At 34.9% G+C, this 16,332-nt stretch overlaps 1 protein-coding gene across 4 annotated transcripts in view; it reads left to right on the top strand.

The window, feature by feature from the left end:
• LOC122355125 (cadherin-18) overlaps nt 1–16,332 on the top strand; it is a 189,941-nt gene that overhangs the window by 100,834 nt on the left and 72,775 nt on the right. The gene's annotated exons all lie outside the window — the stretch shown is intronic.

Here is a 16,332-nt window from a genome sequence, read left to right on the forward strand (position 1 = left end):
TATTATTATTATTATTATTATTATTATTATTATTATTTTATTTTATTTTATTTTATTTTATTTTATTTAGTTTTATTTTGAGCAATTTTAGCTGAGTTAAAACATCATGAATTGTGATTTACTATGCAAATAAAATATTTAAATGTCTAAATAATGCATAAAAATATCTTTAAAAAATGAACAACTCAACCATAAACATAATAGTAGTAATAGTAGTACTACTACTATTACTAATACTACTACTACTACTCATAATAATAATAATAAGGAGGTTCAAAGATCAAATCCTTCTCAATCTGAAATCTATGATTTAAATTAAAAGCCTTTTAAATACTTTATTAAGTAGAAGGGACCATCCTTGAAGGGTCTTCTGATGAGAAAACACTGTGTTAAATGGAGTTCATATAATGAATCGATCTTTGACCTTTCACCCTGTTAACCTCCGAAAGGCGTTTCTCACCAAACAAAGCAGAAAACCAAAGTGTCAATAAGTGAATGAAACCCTTGAGACCTCATAACCTTCAGACCTGTGATGCTGCTCCTTTAATTCGTCCTCGGCACAACGGACTCGTCCTAATAGAGCAGGAATACACGGCTATCTCGTCCAGACAGCTCATTACTTCCTGTAGCCCTTTAATTAAGCAAATACTCTTGATGCTAAAAGCTGCCTGTGTCACAGTTCACAGAAAGTCATTAATACCATGAAATAAACTAGCATTGGAGGCTGATTTGGCTTTGCCTGCAGGAGGCTAATGTCTACACTTCTCTGTTTGTTGTGTTAGCATGTCTGCGCAAGACAAATACCGTGTGGCTTATTGCTAAATGTCGAGGCAGTGATTTCAAACAGCACTTCGAGGAGAGAAACATCGTTAGAGAGACAAAAAAGCCTGCAATGAAGTGATTATCCTGCTGTGTGAGATTGTTAAGGATGCTTATAGTTGTCATGAAAGTAGAGATTTGTCTCGGTGAGAGAGAAGAATGTGTGATGAAACATGAGCGTGGATCACAGACAGGCTGTGATGGCATATGCAGTCTTCATGCTTGCATTGTTTACTTGTCTACTGGTTCTTTGGTTTGTCGTCTTTCTTCTCTCTTTTCCTTTCTGCTCTATCTTCTCTATCATTTTTCTTTACTTTCCTTTCTACCCTAAACCCTCTCCTTTCCTGTCCCTTTTCTCTTGTTTCCTTGTCTATTCACTCTTCTTTTCCTCTTCCTTTTTCATTTTCATTCTACTTTCTTTTCTCTTTTTTCCTTTTTTTGTCTCCTTCCATTTAAATGCCCCCCCCCCTTGCCATCTCACTCCTTCCTTTTTCCCTATCCATTTTCTCCACTTTCATATCTCGTCCTCTTCCTTTTCCCTTCTTTTTTTATATCCTCCCTTTTCCTGCTCTTTTTGTCTTTCCCCATCCTGTTTCATTTCCATTCATCTTCCCCTTTTTCTTTCACTGTCTGCACTTTTATCTACATTCCCTTTCCCTTTGTTGTACCTTCTCTTTTCGTTTCTGTTCGTGTTCTTTTCCCCTTCTTCTTTAATTTCCATTTCCACTTCCTTTATTATCCTATTTCCTTTTTTCAATTGGCCCTTTTTGTTCCTTTCCTCTCATTTTCCTTCAGTTTTGTCTTCCCCTTTTCCATCCATTCCCAATCTACTTGAATTTTCTTTCTTACCCTTTACACTTATTCTTTCGGCTTTCTCTTTTTTTATCCCTTTCTTGTTCTTTCCCTTCTTTCTTTCACCTTCACCTTCCCCTTTCATCTCTTTTCCTCTTCCCCGTTCATTCCTTTTCATTTCCAGTTTTCTTGTTTCTCTTTTCGCTTTGGTTATATCTTCCTCTTTTATTTCCTGTCCTCTTCCCTTGCCCCTTTTCTTCACTTTTTCCTTTTGCTTATTTATTACTCTTCCACTTGCATTTCCCTTCCCTTTTCATATCCTGCATTTCCCTTTTCCATTTCCCTTTCTTGTTCTTCTTTTCCCTTTGCCCTTTCATTTCCATTCCTCTCCCTTTCCCCTTTTTTCATTCACTTTTACCTTACCTTTTCCCTTTTTCATCCCCTTTTCTTTTTTACACTTTCACTTTTTCTTTCACCCTCTCCTTCCGTTTTCCACTTCTTTTTTTTTCTCATCCCTTCCTTTTCCCTTATTGTCCCTTCCCTATTTGCTTTACAATTCCTTCCTTTCCCCTCTTCTTTGCCTCTTCCTCCCCCTTTCCTTTCCCAGACATCATCATTTCCTCATGTCTTTTGGCACATTTAAAAGCTTTAAGGCATTTCACGACACCATTTGTATTTTATGGAAGTACTATATTCATGAAGCTGATTTGTTTACCGCACCAAAGGTTATATCACCTAATTTATCTCTCTATCACTTTATATCTCTCGCTCTGTCATTTCAGAAATCACCTAGCATGCGCGCATCTTTATCTGGTCTCCCACCTCACGATTTCCCATGAGCTTCACTCCTGAGTAGCTCTCCTGACAGAACAAGTTACCAGCGAGACTGAATTCAGTAAAACAGAATATGGCTGACTTAAAAACACATACTCATAGACTCATGCAAGTCGATCATCCCTCTATCTCTTTCACTTAGAACGATTTGCACACAATGTCTTATTTTAGTGAAATTATACATATCATCGATGGTGAAATCAACTCTTTAAAATGCAGAATGCGTTCCAGGTGATATTGTTCTCAACATATGTTAAATAGCTTCCAGGATTAATAGAAGTTCAAACTAAAGTTCAATAACCTATTACACAATGCTTTCCTTTGGCGATAATAGTGTAACAAGTGAATAGTACATGTATAATAGACCAAATTTACATAGAAAAAAGAACTATAATGATTAAATGGAAATGCGGTGAAGGTCTGTTCAGTGCATTTAGCAAATGTTAAACTGCGAGTGGTTAGTGAATATGTTTTGTGCTGAAATACTACGCGTTTGCCTCTGTATCTGTTTCATGAAGTTTCTTATCGCAGAGTCTTGTCTGAGTGAAATAACCTCTTGATTGACTGCAGCCATGATAAACATTTCATTACTACTGCTCAATAAGATCATCCTTTCGCACACACACACACACACACACACGCATACTCATCCCATACACTCACGGGACACAAAAGCCACTTCACACATCACGCAGTAAATTAGACTGCAGGGGAAACGTGCATTCATGCTAATTGCTTTGAAATACCACACTCATCCGAACACGTACAGCCACCTGTGACTAGATCAGAACAGGCTGCGGAGGATGACAAAGCAAAGAAAGAGAAGCAGAGACGCACTGGGGGAGTGAGCCCCAAAATCATACCCAGGAGAAGGTTTCGTGCGAAGGTGTGAGGCAGATATACGGAAAAAAGAAACACACACAGAAGCAGCGGAAATGTGAATGAGCTGGTCTGGGAAATGCAATAGGTCCAAAGAAGCAGTCTTGTGAGCGTCACAGTGTAAATGAGCGATATGGAGGGTAGAATAGATTACAGAGTCCGTTATACTGCAGCGATGTCAATTATTTTAAAGACCAAGGTCTTCTTTTTCCTTTCCATGAACCTGAAGACTCAAAACACGTTCCTTTATGTCATTTGGATAAAATGCATGAAGAATGTTCACCCCGTACATTATACACATACTGTTACTAAACACCGGCATCTGCAGGGAGAACAAAAGCAAGAGAACAACTCTTTTATTTGTATGTATTTTATCGTAGTTTACCAGTTATCATATCTAAAAGTCTGAGAAACAAGATTAATTTGAGAAATAGCAATGCATAAGATATCAAGACTCGTTTTAAGCGAATTCATTTTTAACATGTGTGTATTTGGTCTTATTGCACTGGCAGGTTTTTCCATTTATTTTAAATATAAATAAAACCGCCGGTGCCGTAAAACAAAATATAGTTAATTTTACATGATGCAATCCATGAAAACTATTTTTAATACTATAAGCAGTGTTTCTTCAAGTAAAATTATCTTGTTTCAAGGATATTTGGATATTTTAAGTGCATAAGAAACACTTACAACTACTTAAAAAAATGTTGTATATTAACTTGTTTTCAAGTAGTTTAAAAGAAAAGTAATAATTAAGTTGAGGCTGTGCTGCCCAGCTTAAACCGGGCGGTGTGACCCCTAGGTAGGGTGGACTGGATTAGAGAGAAGCACGATCCGTTAACACTGCTTGTTTCACTGATCCGTCTGTGTTCAAATCGATCTGTTCTCGTCAGTCAGACTGTTTCGTTCAGCACTTGCTGTGGTTTGGACATGTAAAAGTATCCACTTAGTGGCTGTTCAATGGTGTGGTTTAATTGGGTTATATATAAAATATATAAAACGGCCTGTGTGACTGAGGAAGGATTACTGTAAGAGGTCATTTGACAAGGGCCAATGAAAATACATATATGATTAATTTCATGTTGTATTTTACAGTTCATGTAAAAATTGTTGTAAAAACATTTTTCTTGCTAGTAAGTTTTAAAGTAATAGCCAATTATCATTATTATTTTTTATTTAATTGTTTATTATTTAATTTAAGTGTCTCAAGTGTTCCCAGAATATGCCCTTTTCAGGTCTAAATATCATTTTGAAAATGCCCATTTTTGAGCGGAAACTTTTTTTGCATGTATCTTTAAATGCAAATGAGCTCCTGCTCCTTTGCCCCTTTTCCAGAATAGGGAAATATGACATTTTCATATGACAGATACTAAAACAATCTGTTTGGTTTTGATTATCATGTCTGTCACAGTACATTACATATTATTGCACTTAAACTGTAAAGTATATGTTATAAACGCACATACATTACAAAACACAGTTGCCTATGACTGTGAAGGTTAACAGCTTTGAAAAAAATTGCATGTTTTTTTTTAATTTGTGTATTAAGCAGCAGCAGCTTAATATACAGTACCTGTACTGTTGCCTACGCTGTTAATATTAGCTGTACAATAAAATAAAAATCACTTTGTTTAAGCTTTATTAGCTTTATTAAGAAGCCATTTCTTCTTGAAGGCTGCTTTTAAATGTTTCAATGTAATAATAAACAGATTGTGTGCAGCTCGCTTGAGGCGGGGTTTGAGCTAATAATATCTGTCAACAATCGTGGGCGGGTCCTGTACAGTGTGACATCACATTTCACATATTCTTTAACACTGGAGATAAATTTATGGAGATTAAAAAGGATCAGGTGGTGTTTTATCTATATAGGGTGGTTGTGTATATACACTGCCAACATATTTATGTTCAAACAACATGCAGAAGTAATGTATAGGTATAATAGGTGCACTTTTAGGAGGAATGAAAAAGTAGAAAAGAAAAGGAGTTTTTGTGGATATATAAAATGCATAGGTTCTTTGTCTGAAGGTTTTCCTGTGACCGCAAACAGCCAGAAAACCCTCTTCGAAAACCATTATTTTTGAGAACCCACCGACTGAGAATCCGTAGACACTGGCTGTGTGTGAAGATCATAAAGATCATGATATCAGTTTCAACCCGGAGCGGCGTTGAAAGTCATTGATCACACATTACCGCCTGTCAGGATGTAACATTAGGGGTTCTCGGGCGGTTGTCATAATCAATAGTATTGTTCCTGTTTGCGGCCATTTGACTTTTCTGTCTGACCTCGCAGTGTCCATCTAAACCTGCAGGAATCATTACGATCACAAAGGGCAGAAGCATGACGAATCGAACAGATCGTGGGCTATTTATACATTACGCCTGACATGTAGCAGAAAAACAGGGACAGATCTTCACAGAAAGTCGTCACCTGCGGGTACATTGAAGTTCTCGGTGCTGAAAAAACGAGAGTCCGTTTCCATTTCCAGTGCCACCGGTGCCCCGCCGACCTTCTCCAGAGAAAAGACAAGCACTCGTGGGTCAGCCAGGGAAACATTTTTGTGTGCATTAATAAGTTATTTTCCTCGCTTATAGAGAGAACGATTCGACTTGTTGAAGTTGGAAAGATCTGAAGGCTATAAAAAGACAGAGCATATGTTTATTTAAAATGGGAAATACTATAATGTTTATTTTATAGAGCTAAATCAGGAGCTTAAGTGCTTGCTTGGATGTATTTTAGTATCTGTTTGTTCTTAATTTAAATAGACTGTATTTTAAACAGCAGTTGAGAGACATCATGATTTAATCATATTCTTATACTTCTGCATGCACCCCCGGGGCTTTCTTTCAGCTTCTGCCGTTATGTTCGCTCCTTCTCTGTCTTTCCATTTATCTATCATTTATTTATTTCACATGCTGATGATCACTGGTGACCACAAGACTAGGCTCAGCTGACAATTCATGATGCATGAGCGCTTGTACTACGCCGATTGGAGATGTGTTAAATTGTTTGCTAACTAGCCCAGAGGTGTTTTCATGTTTTTCTTTAAAAACTGATCTACAAGTAAGATGATTGCTATGAATATGTAAAAAATACACACACACACATATATGAACACATGAATAAATGCAATATATAATATAATGTAAATGTAGAATAAATAAATAAGTTCCTGTTGCCAACGGTTGCCAACATTGATAAATGTTAATAATGAATAAGCATATTAGAATAATTTCTGAAGGATCATGTGGCGCTTTAGACTCGAGTAATATATTATATTTAAAAATTAATTATATTATAAAGTATCTTAAAATATAAATCATTATTTTATAACATGTAGCATTTTTTCTGTATTTTTGATCAAATAAATGCAGCCTCGATGAGCATAAGATATTTCTTAAAATACACACACACACACACACACATATATATATATATATATATATATATATATATATATATATATATATATCATATATACTATAATGGTTTATATTCTGGTGTATACATATATATATATATATATATATATATATATATATATATATATATATATATATATATATATATATATACCAAGAAATGCTTTTATATGATGACTACTAAAGTGTAGAAGCAAATTTTCCACATTTCATTTTCCATCTCCTTTCGCATATCACTATGAATTCATTTTAAATCAATATTTGCTGTTAATGAATTCTTTTATTTTCCAGGTAGCCATGCCAGTATTCATCAATTTTTGAAAAATAAACCCATTCAGGATATCATGTATAAAACCCCTCTTCCATTACAGTGTACATACACATCTAATACTCTCTCTCACCTTGTATTTTGTGAAAATATATGCATATAAAGGGACCATCTGATGATGCTGTTCTGTTTCCTAGAAACCAAAATGCAGCTAAAGACCTCAGAAGCCAGCAGGGAGCTCACTGCCTGCACTAAAACACAGATATGAGAGAGAGACATGTGCTAATTCAGTCTCTCAGATCTGAGAGCATGATGTTAGAAGAGTCACACATCGGGAGTAATATGAGATGTTATGTGAGGAGAGGGGAAGAGATTTCATTAAAAGTGAGAAAAATTTGAACAGGTGCCATAGCGAAAGTTTGAGCGTTTCCGTTACGTGGCTCGCGCAGATGCTTTCTCTAGTGCTTTTTGACCCAAGAAGTTTTGTGAAGAGTGTGAATGCGCGTCTGGGCTTTTGGGCACTTTTGAGCAGAGTTTACTCTGCAATTTTTAAAGATGAAGCATCATTTTGTAGCAGTCAGATGGTGGAGTTTGTCCCAGCTGAATACACATCAGATCCCGCAGTGTCAGCTTTACCTGAAGCTTGTACATCTAATGCTGCATACAGGTTTTCCTAATTCACTGCGGTGCGTTTATGATCTCTGGTAGTTGCGCCTGGATGGGGCATGTATAAAGCAGTTCCAAACCGCTAATAAATGCACACCTGTGACTGCACACAGTAGCACTATAAAAAAGACATTTTAAGTACTTTTATATTGCATTACAGGCTTCAAGTGGTACTGAAACGACCATTAATATATTCATAAACCATTACACTGTGTGCTAAAACAGCAGTTCCTTTGTGTATTTGAAATGGCAGCATTAGCCAATAAGAATTTAATGATGATTTTACCACAAAACGTTAAGAATTAGGCATGATTATGCGTTTTGGTTTTGGCAAAAAATTGTTTATATTTAAGAGGTAAAACTAAACTTAATTACTAATTATACTAATGAAAATACAACATTCATTTAAAATAGTTATTAAATTAATCATTTTAAATTAATATTTTCTTCTCTGTGTGCATTAGGCTTAATATTAGAATAGTTATGGTGAATATCCATAGGACTAAGACAAAAACAGTATGTGTATTTTAACTAATAATTTATTTTATTAAATGTTTATTTTTTGGGGGGTTATTTAAATTTGTACAGCACTAACTCTCCCTCAAAAGCGGTATAGTACTATTTTACTAATTTCTATTCAATTTAATTTCATACAACATTACCATAACATTATATGAAATGGAGGAAAAGTTATAATACAACAATAATAAAAATAATAATAATAAAATAATTAAAAATAAATAGAATACATATCATATATAATAACATTTTATTTAATTATATAATATATCATTATATTTTTTTTGCATATTAAATTGAAAAATCTACAACCATATTTTATAGTTCATACAGCTGATTGTTAATAAATGTGAGCCTAGAGAGAAAGGTCAAAATATTCCTAAAATTAAAGATATTAGGCAAAAATACCAGTTTAAGATTTCGTCTTATATTTACATCAAGAAATATCATACGGGCGATAGGCTAAGCGCAATATCACAAGGGTGCAAATGTTGTACTGATCAACAGAAACAGTAAGAAATTTATATTGTGTTAATATTGTACATACACGGTACACACGCATTTATTTATTTGCACAATAATTTGAAGATTCATTTAAATGAAAACAGAATCTAAAAGACAGAGCTATGACTGCACATCAAGTTTTATACTGTACAAGTGTTCTTCCTCATCCTGCCTTGTTTGGTCCGCTTCATCACTCTCCCTTGTAAACGATGCAAAGCAGTCGTGCACTCTGAGAGCTTCTAGATGAATCTGTCCACCGCATCCAGTTTTCCCGTTCAGTAGAAGCGTGTATCGGGCCGAGGTGCCGCCCTTCCACGCTCACCCGAGGACTCGCGCTGGGCAGCACTGCACAGCAAAGAGCTTTTTGTTGCTACATGATATCAGTGAAACCATAACTCAACGTGTGCTGCAATGCAGCAAGGGAATAAGACGAGGAGAGAGAGAGAAACAGAGAGAGAGATGAAGAGAGTTTTAAAGGTAAATAGACTGTCAGAGTGAAAATGGCTCTCTGCAGAGTGTAGCAGATGGATACTGTCTCAGAGGCAGTGTCCTCCTTCTGTGATGAGAAAGACAGGAGAATCCCTTCTCTCTTTCCCTCCCTCCTTCCTTTTCCTCTCTCTCCTTCCCCTCCTTCTCCATCTCTTCATCAAACGCGCGGCAGATGGGATGCAGGAGTGATTTAGGCCACTAAAGCCGCGCAGAGATTGTCGCTTACGCTGGCTTTCATGGCTCCGGGTCGTCCTCTAAAATGGCTGCAGACGTGTCAGAAGAACAGAACGAGAGAGCTGTCACTTTGCTCTGGATCTATGATCCAACACTGAGGGGGAGAAAAAAAAACTGTGAGTGAAATAGGGACAAGTATTCTCGGAGGAAAGTCTGTTGGGTGAATGCAGAAACCTCAGTTTAACTCTCAGTTGTTGTTCGCGCTGATCTCATTTCGGTTTCGAAATAAAAAAAAGACGCGATTGAGAAACAAATGGTCGGCGTACAGTAAAAATACAGAGGTGTAGCGTGGGTAAGAGCGCAAATCATATGTAGAGATGCACGAAATGAAAATTATTTTTCTGAAGCCGAACAAAACGAAACGCTGCATCCGAAGGCCGAAAACGTGTTTTTGCTTTTTTACCTGTATATTTTGCCATTTTTTTCACCATTGAAATGGCCGGAATGCGCTTTTTATTGTTTTATTAAGTTTTTCTAAAGAAAAAAAAAACATTGTAAAAATATACCTGTAACTATACCAACATATAGCTTAAAATAAATAACGAAAACAATTTTTGGAGGACCTTTTTTAATGAATCGGGGCATGTAATCTTTTTACTGTACAAATACCTGCATCCTTGAGCAGAAGAGAATTCTTAAAAAACATTAAAAAACACGTAACAGATCCCATTTTGAACATGTGCAGCTGTTATAATAAATGTAGCCTATCAATAGAGCTGTCGTATTATCATTTATTATTATTTAAAACTGCATACCTGACGAATAACACTCTTTTAACGCAGATTTATCTACATGTATTAGAAAACAGAACGTTTTTTTACTAACCGTTTGAGGACATTTCGCGGATTCATTCATCAACGAGCAACCGCCACACTTCCCGTTCTCATCGGAGACATGTGATGCAGTGCTAAACGTCCTGGTAATGATTGTAGCGTCTGTCTGTGACACTCTTAAACGCTTTTACACCGCAGACATGTTTGCTGCACTAGAGCGCCCCTGTTTCTGATCGCATCACGTCATTGTTCGACACAATTCATTCGGTCTTTCAGTTAATCGCCCAAACACTACAAATTTCGATTGCAGAACAGTCTGTAAGTCCCTAATCATATGCTTTTGAAGAATGATCCATCTTTGTACTGATGTCCTGACTGATGTAGTACCGCGCTGTAAAGTAAAGTAGTGCTGCAGTGTTTTTCATGATATTTGCAGTAGTTCGTTTGGCATCGTGGTTAAATTGTTTACAGTATGTTTTTAATTATTTGTTACAATTTATTTATATCATTTAACTTTTTAATGTTTTATTTTCTTATATACATTTTATTTGATTAATTTTTATGTGACATGAACCTGTTTTCTATATTATTTTTTTTTTTTATTACTCTGGTTTAGTTGCTTTTTTACTTTTATTTACTTTTATTTACTTTTATTTTTATTTTATTTTCAATTACTCTTGTCTGGTGTATTTCCTTTATTCATTCATTTATTGGATTGATTTTGAAGTTGACTATTTGTTTTGTGTAAGATTTCTCTATTTTCTTTATTGTTTACTTTATTTTTTACTTGGTATTTTTTTATTCTATTCTATTCTATTGTCTCTAGCCTCCGTTTGGTCTATTATTATTTTGGTCTGTTATTTTACTTCTAATTACACGGTGCCTTCTTTCCAAAAAAAAAAACAATTGAGGAACAGTAGATCTGAAGCGAAGTGTCCGTTCGCTCTCTATGTAATCTTACTGGCATCCAGGGAAAACAAAAAAACAAACAAAAAAGCAGACGTAAACTACAAATCTCGTTTGCGATTGTTAGAAGTCTCTTTGAATGAAACTTGACTGATCATCCGCCCGGTATCTCAGTGTGATGCTGCAAGATGTCTTGCCAAAAAGTCCAAAAGAAAGAAAGCTGCCCACTGCCGCGCGGCATCGCGAATAATCGGAAGCAAGATCTCTTCTCACTTTTAACCGCCTTCTGAAATCAAAACTGTCATTTCCTGCAGGTGCCGTGCGATTTATTTCTGACATTTCAATGCAGGCAACCAGAAAACACAATGTCTGAGTGGCCTTCTCACCTTCAGCTGCCAAAAGATAGTGGAAATTGGCTCGCACCACCGAATGAATATTCAGGAGCTGTTGAAGAGATTTGTTCGAAATGTAATTCCGGTTGTATGAGTAGCATTCCAGCCTGCCTCTGAGTGTGTGTGTGTGTGTGTTTGTGTGTATGTGTGTGTGTTTGTGTGTGTGTAAGTGCTTTCATTGGTGAGCGTCTGATCTTTCTGAACTTTTATGTATATTTCATGATGTAGGCTGGGAGCATTTGGCAGTCAGTGTACATACATTATTTGAGCGTTCTCAAAAACATACAGAGCATCACGGAAAGCAAACCGTGTTATTATTTCTCACCTCCCCAAAAGTCTCTTCCTCTGCTGTCGCTTTAAAGCTGTTTGTGTACCACACAATGTGTCTTTTCTAAGTATATGTGTGTACAGACTTTTATAAACTTTAAGGTACTTCGCACTTTCACACTTTGCTTTGTGATCTTGCTAACATTTACAGATATCCATATGTACAGGAAAAGCATTGATGTATGTTTGGATAGACAAAGAGAAATAGAGTATAGAGTATATACCTTGTTTAGGGAAAAAAACTGATTTGTTTTATATTAATAAAAAACTAATAAGAAAATAATTTAATAGTAGTTATTAAATTATAGTAATATGATATTAATTGACTAAAACGATTTAATTTAAATAAAATATAGTAATATAATAATAATAATAATAATAATAATAATAATAATAATAATAATATTATTATTATTATTATTATTATTATTATTATTATTATTATTATAGTCAGTAAATAATCATTAGACTACAAAAATAAATGATCAAATGTCATAAGTCTATATTTACAAAGTCTTTTTTTAATTTACATACTTAAATTTGTGTGTGTGTATATATATATATATATATATATATATATATATATATATATATATATATATATATATATATATATATATATGTGTGTGTTTAAAGCATCTGATATATATAACATTTCTTACTTTTTTTTTTTAAGTTTTATGAATGTTTACTCTCCATAATTTCTTTTTTATTCTAATCCTACTGATCTTCATCCTACCGTTAGAAAATAGTTTAGCGGTGTAGTTGGCCGTTTTTCTCTAGAGACCCAACAAATGGTGCCTATTAGGTTGATCCAATATTAAAAAACCATTATTCAAATAAGTAGCATGAATTTCTTTCAAAGTAATGTCCAGTCCATGCCATAGTAATTGGTCTGCTTCACTGTTAGAGCGATTACTCCTCCATCTGCCTGACAATGTGTTCTAACAGCGGTTATCATTAGTCTTTTCTCTCTTCTGCCGTGGGTAGTTTGACCCTCCGTACCCTCCTCTCTCCTTCTGTAGTTTGATATCAGCAGAGGGTCCAGACTGAGAAATCACAGCAGGTCGTGAAAATACTCGCTCCAGGCAACACAAGGCCTCATTCTCTTCCTCGCCGTTTCATTTCTCTGCTCTAATGCTATCCACTTTCTCTACTTTTCGGTCTTACTTGTTCTTATCGCTCTTCCTCCTCTTTGTAAGTGTGTGCACACACATTTTCTTGTCTTATGCACAAATCGGACAGGTTTTCTTAAAAGCTGTTTCTATCTGAAGCTACTATTTCTATATTCAAAGCTGAATTTACAGCATAATTCCCCCAGTTTTCAGTACGTGATCTTTAAAAAACCATTCTAATATGCTGATTTGTCACCAAAGAAACACTTATTATCGATAATAATAACAGTTGCGCTGCTTAATATTTTTATAGATATTTTTATGCATTTTTCAGATTGAATATAAAGTTCAAAAGAACAGTGTTTATTTAAAATTAAAATTCCATTTGACCGTTCCATTTTTCCATTGTTCTTTTGATAAACTGTTCCAAACCGATTGCTTCTAATAATACAGATTTTGGAGCAGAACCCAATACTGATATTGTAATCTAAAGCATTATGACATGAAATGCGTTTCCTGCTGTTCTCTGATCAGACAGTAGAGAAAGTCCCCAGCGCTGTGTGAATGCCTCGCTACTGGAGGCCAGCTGCCATTGATTGAACACAGCTGTGAGCCGTAACCAATGGACTGAGAGCAAAAGAAAAGAGGGTGGAGTGGGGGGGGATTGAAAGGGTGTTTTAATTATAATCAGCAATACAATCGTTACATCAGCGCTCTGATTGAAGAGCAACTCAGGAGGTGCCGACACACACACACACAAACACCGGAGCAGTTTAAATCCGAAACATACCTTGTCAAATCCAGTCCAGAGGCTAATACCCCAACGCCTCACCTCAGAGAACAGCAGCGCCGCGGGTAAAGCCCTTCGGTTCACCCAGGGTCATCTTGGCAGCGTCCCTGTGATGCTTTTTTTATGTAGGTAATGGGTAACAGTACGATTTCTACTTCAATAGGGAAAGATAGAAATCTCCAAAACTATTTGTCAACATTATGCTTTGTTAATATGCTATATCAACATGTTTTTCATGTTACAATAACAAAGATTGGAATAAAAAAAAAATATATATATATATATATATATATATATATATATATATATATTTATAAATTGATAAATTGATAAATTTTCTTTACATATTAAATAAATATATATATATATATATATATATATATATATATATATATATATATATATATATATATATATATATAACTACTAGTGCTGTCAAACAATTAATCGTGTTTAATCATATCCAAAATAACAGTTTTTGTTCACATAGTATCTGTGTACTCTGTATATTTATGTATATGTAAATGCACAAACATGCAGTATATATTTTGAAAATATGCATGTATATAGATAAATTCATATATTATATATAAATACATTAAATATAAACACCTTTTTCTTATTTTTCTGTTTTCATATATATATATATATATATATACACATATATATGTGTGTGTGTGTGTGTGTGTGTGTGTATACATAATGAACATACACAGCACAAAAAAAAACTTTTTTGTTTGTTTTTAGAGGCATTACATAAATATATCTTTATGTTTATATATTTATATTAATTTAGCATTTTTGTAACCTCGCTATTTTGAATGCTGGTTTGCTGGAGCTACACTGAACACACAGTTCATGGAGCACAAAAGGAGATAGATAGCCATTGACTGCTGAGATAATTATTGTCCAAAAAGGACATAAAGCTGCAATAAAAAACAGTCCAATACACGTTGTTTGCTATCTTCTAAAACCATGCCTACAATGCATTCACTAGACACTGTATTATGTTGTATGAGTTTTATATGAGTCTCCTGTAATAACTACTGCATTGTCTGTTTATACTCCACATGCATGCATGCGGTGCACTTGTTAAAAGCAGACTGAGTTTAACAATTCTGACTGAAAGACGCAAGTGTGTTTAGGTTCCCTCTCTGACGGAAGTCTTGGTATAACAAGCGACTCTTTTTATAGTCGTCACCGGTGGCTAAATGCGAGCTGCATTATTTCTTGAGTGAAGAGCTTGCTCAAACATGAGGATTATCCAAGAATCCAGAACATATTTTTAATCCATGTACATTTTTAAGGGGATTTCAACTGTTTACACTTTAAAGGATTTGACGCCCTTGACAGTATTAGAATCAGAAGCTCGCATGTGCTTTTGGAGGCTTTCATTGAGTTAGAGTCTCTGGTGGTGGTGGTTAGTTAGTCGTTTAATGTTTCTGTCATCCAATCAGCCGGCTTTAAAGAAACGTCTACGAACTGTTGGATGCATACACATTGAATTTCTATTCAAAATATATTACTGTCGATATAGTATATTCAATATACTATTTGGTGCAATTTTTGTTAAAAATAAATGGCAAACAAGCATTAATTTTTGAAATTGAATAACTAAAATAGTATGTTCCTGTAAAATAATGATCTTATTTGGTTTTAATTACAGTGTATATTATGTATATTTCTTTATATATATTTTTTACATACTCTACAATGTATAGAATGTCCCCTATATATAGGCACTTAAACAACACAAAAATCTCTGGAGTAAATTGTATATGTTATTAAATCAGCTGTGGAATATTTGTTCTTTCTCCACTCAATTTTTTATTTTCTATTTTCTTTTGTACTTCTATATAGGTCAGATCGCATTGCAGCTATATGCTAGCTATTTATTTTTGTTTACGTGAAATAAATTAGACTTGATTTTTATTTTTTTACTTTTTAGCATGTCATTCTCATCGATACCGGCATTCTCTGATGCAGCGTAAACGGTAACTTGCAGATGACCTTAATTTAATTAGCTATATGTAAGCATATGCATATTTAGTCAAGTCTCCTTGCTGTAGGTAATTGACAGCATGCAGAATCCTGTAGATTTCTCACATTTAATTATATTTAATAACATTTCTGACCTTTTTAAACCTTGATGAGAGTGCTGTTGGTGCATGGAGAGGGATTAGCATTTCTGCATTCATTAAACTAAATATGCCTCTCGCAACTCCACACTATTTCGTGATTAAATGTTTGTGTTCTGTTTATTACCAAAGCATGACTAAAGTGTCTTATGCTTGCCTGGTTTAGCAACCTTCAGTATCACCAAGAACACTCGAAATGTTGTATTTCAGGTTACCCGAGCGCAACTCATCCTTCTGAGAGATAATCATTTTGCATTAGATATGCTTTTACATCTTCATATATTAACTGCTGCTAATTTAGGATGAGAAACTATATTTGACTGCATTGTGAGCGTGTGCCGTCTCCACCGCAGTCGCAGCAAATCACTGAATCCAAAGGTACCGCATTATGGCAGGTCTTGTTAAACAGCGAAATATTGATTATAACTAGGAGCTAATTAGTTACGGACTTACTGTGCCAAGCATCT

The sequence above is a fragment of the Puntigrus tetrazona genome, chromosome 12, assembly GCF_018831695.1.
Source record: "Puntigrus tetrazona isolate hp1 chromosome 12, ASM1883169v1, whole genome shotgun sequence".
NCBI lineage: Eukaryota > Metazoa > Chordata > Actinopteri > Cypriniformes > Cyprinidae > Puntigrus > Puntigrus tetrazona.